Here is a 3,890-nt window from a genome sequence, read left to right as displayed (position 1 = left end):
CAGGCTGGGAAGGCGAGGTGGTGGAGTTGCTCTTTATGTGAGAGAGCAACTGGAATGCATGGAGCTCAACCTGGGAGTGGAGGATGAGCGAGTTGAGAGTTTGTGGGTAAGGATTAGAGGGCAGGCTAATGTGGGAGACACTGTGGTGGGTGTCTGCTACAGGCCACCTGACCAAGACGAGGAGGTTGATGAGGCCTTCTGTAGGCAGCTGGATATTGCCTCACGGTCACAGGCCCTGGTTCTCATGGGGGACTTCAACTACCCCGACATCAACTGGAAGGACAACACAGCCAGGCACAAGCAGTCCTGGAGGTTCCTGCAGCGCGTCGACGATAACTTTTTGACACAGGTTGTGGAGGAGTCGACGAGGAGAGGTGGGCTACTGGACCTCGTGCTATCAAATAGGGAGGGCCTAGCAGGAGATGTTAAGGTGGGGGGTAGCCTCGGCTGCAGTGACCATGAGTTGGTGGAGTTCAGGATTCAATGAGGAGGAGGCAGGGCTGTAAGCAGCCTTGCAATCATGGACTTCAGGAGGGCCAACTTTAGCCTCTTCAGAGACCTCCTCTGTAGAATGCCATAGGCTAGAGCTCTAGCAGGCAGGGGGGCCCAAGAGAGCTGGTTAGTTTTCAAGCGGCATTTCCTCCACGCCCAGCAACAGTGCATCCCTGTGTGTAGGAAGGCAGGCAGAGGGGGCAGGAGACCTGTGTGGAGGAGCAGGGAGCTTGTGGCAATGCTCAAGCAGAAGGCAGCGGTATACAGAATGTGGAAAAAAGGACAGGTCCCCTGGGAGAAATACAGGAACTTGGTCAGGGAATGCAGAGATGCAGCAAGGAAAGCTAAGGCACGGTTGGAACGCAATCTGGCAAGGGACGGTAAAAATAACAAGAAAAATTTCTTTAAATACATTAACAGCAAAAGGAAAATCAGGGAAAACGTGGGTCCGCTGGCAGACGGGATGGGCACCCTGGTTACAAATAACACAGAAAAAGCAGAGTTGCTGAATGCCTTCTTTGCTTCGGTGTTTACCAAGGGCAGCCCATTAGAGCCCCAGGCCCTAGGGACAAGAGAAGAAGCTGGTGGAGAGGAAGACCTACCCTGGGTAGAGGAAGATTGGGTCAGAGAGCACCTAAGGAACCTCGATACCCACAAATCCATGGGTCCTGATGGGATGCACCTCAGAGTGCTGCGTGAGCTGGCAGAGGTCATATCTAAGCCGCTCTCCATCATCTTTGAAAGATCCTGGAGAACAGGGGAGGTGCCGGAAGACTGGAAGGCCAATGTCACGCCAGTCTTCAAAAAAGGCAGGAAGGAGGACCCAGGCAACTACAGGCCAGTGAGCCTCACCTCCATCCCCAGAAAAGTGATGGAACGGCTCATACCGGCCGTTGTCTCCAGGCACATGGAGGACAAGAAGGTGCTCAAGAGTAGTCAGCATGGATTCACCAAGGGGAAATCTTGCTTGACTAACCTGATAGCCTTCTATGATGAAATGACCGGCTGGATAGACGAGGAGAGAGCGGTGGATGTCGTCTATCTCGACTTCACCAAGGCTTTTGACACCGTCCCTCACAATATCCTCCTGGGCAAGCTCCAGAAGTGTGGGATAGATGAGTGGACAGTGAGGTGGATTAGGAACTGGCTGGATGGCAGGGCCCAGAGAGTGGTGATCAGTGGTGCAGAGTCTAGTTGGAGACCTGTAGCTAGCAGGGTCCCCCAGGGGACCAGTCCTTGGTCCAGTCCTGTTCAATTTATTCATCAATGACCTGGATGAAGGCACAGAGTGCTCCCTCAGCAAGTTTGCTGATGACACGAAACTGGGAGGAGTAGCCGATACCCCAGAGGGCTGCGCTGCCATCCAGAGGGACCTGGACAGACTGGACAACTGGGCAGTGAAAAACCTCATGAAATTCAACAAGGCCAAGTGCAAGGTTCTGCACCTGGGGAGGAATAACCCTAGACACCAGTATAGGCTGGGGACCAACCTTCTGGCGAGCAGCTCTGCGGAGAAAGACCTGGGTGTCATGGTGGATGACAAGTTGACCATGAGGCCGCAGTGTGCCCTCGTGGCCAAGAAGGCCAATGGGATCCTGGGGTGCATTAAGAAGAGCGTCTCCAGCAGATCGAGGGAGGTGATCCTGCCCCTCTACTCAGCCCTGGTGAGGCCGCATCTGGAGTATTGTGTCCAGTTCTGGGCTCCACAGTACAAGAGGGATGTAGAGCTGCTGGAGAGAGTCCAGCGCAGGGCCACAAGGATGATCAGGGGCCTGGAACATCTGCCCTACGAGGAGAGGCTGAGGGAGCTGGGCCTGTTCAGCCTGGAGAAGAGAAGGCTGAGAGGGGATCTAATCAGTGTCTATAACTACCTTAAGGGAGGGAGTGCAGAGGATGGTGCTGGTCTCTTTTCAGTGGTGGCCACTGATAGGACTAGAGGTAATGGCCGCAAACTGAAGCACCAAAAGTTCCACAGGAACTTAAGGAAAAATTTCTTAACAGTGAGGTGGACAGAGCACTGGAACAGGCTGCCCAGAGAGGTTGTGGAGTCTCCTTCTCTGGAGATCTTCAAAACCCGCTTGGATGCAGTCCTGTGCCACATGCTCTAGGTGACCCTGCGTATGCAGGGGGGTTGGACTAGATGATCTCTAGAGGTCCCTTCCAACCCTAAGCATTCCATGATTCTATGATCTGTTGAATTACAGGAAGCAACCAGGAGGCTGTCATCTCCACATTGTTCCTGGTCTTAGCTTAAGGCTACAGGTGTCTCCTAAATGCCAGTCATCTCCCATCAAGATTTGCTGCGTCCTCACGGTGGATGTGCCATCAAGCACTGCAAGTCCAGAGCGCTAATCACAAAGCGCTGCCCAGAAGCCTTCTGCTGGAGAGCAGTAGAACACTCTAGCAAAGAAGTCAGGAGGCAGAAAGCTTTAAATGTATTATATACACCTAGGCTGCTGCTGTGGATAGTGCTTGTACTGCGTGCTTGCTCCAGCTACATTTCAAAGGCACATGAAGAGGAGGATGGAGCAGGCTTGTGTGGTGGGGATCTCTTGTGGAGAGAGCCGTGAATGTTCCCTGGGAAGTGCTCTGAAGGTTTCCGCTGCTAAATGCATCTTCCACAGCCCTCGCATACAGATGGCCAGCTTTCTTCTTAAAGTTCAAACTAGCTTATTTTTATGAAGACTGAGACGTTTTGGAGCTATTTACGTACACCAGGTGTTTAAAATCAAAACAGCACCAAGCAAAACAAAGCCAACACCAAGTTATCATATATAGATTAATAAATAAACATATGAGTGATATACATACGTACATGTGCACAGGTGATGTCCTCTGGTATTGCATAGTCCTTAAATGGCCTGGTAAGCAGCCAACATGCTTGCTTTCATAACACATTAGCACAGACGTTACTACATCTTCTTCTGCCTTTGAACATCCTTGGGAGTTTGTGGTACTGTTGTCACTCAGCAAACCTCTCCTTATCAAGTGCATTAAGACCAGCCACCCTTAGATCAGGTAAACTGAGATTCTTGCAAAGGCCTTTGTGATCTTACAGCAGGGTTTTGCTTCTCACTTTGGGAATCCCTGCCGACTACCCCCACACACTTTCTTGTTCCTTCTCATCTTTGGAAAGGCCTTCTGGGAGGCTGTGCTCCATCAGCTTGCCAGGCCTCGAGCTGCTGCCGACCCGTTTGCGACTCCATGATCGTCCTTCTTGCCCGCTTCTAGGCAAGGGGGACAGCTGCTGTTGGCCAGGCCTCAGGAGCCTCCCGCCATTGCCAGCACGTGCCCTCCATCTTTGCGAGCGGCCTCCCCCTGGCAGTGCAGGAGCACTCTGAAGGGCAGGAGCCAAGGGGACTGCTCTCTCCCCGCACTGTAACCATTAACAGCTCCTC

Source organism: Tinamus guttatus, unplaced genomic scaffold (assembly GCF_059628265.1).
Source record: "Tinamus guttatus ecotype Peru unplaced genomic scaffold, ASM5962826v1 Tinamus_guttatus_pri_ptg000035l, whole genome shotgun sequence".
Classification (NCBI taxonomy): domain Eukaryota; kingdom Metazoa; phylum Chordata; class Aves; order Tinamiformes; family Tinamidae; genus Tinamus; species Tinamus guttatus.
This window is presented reverse-complemented; position numbering follows the sequence as displayed.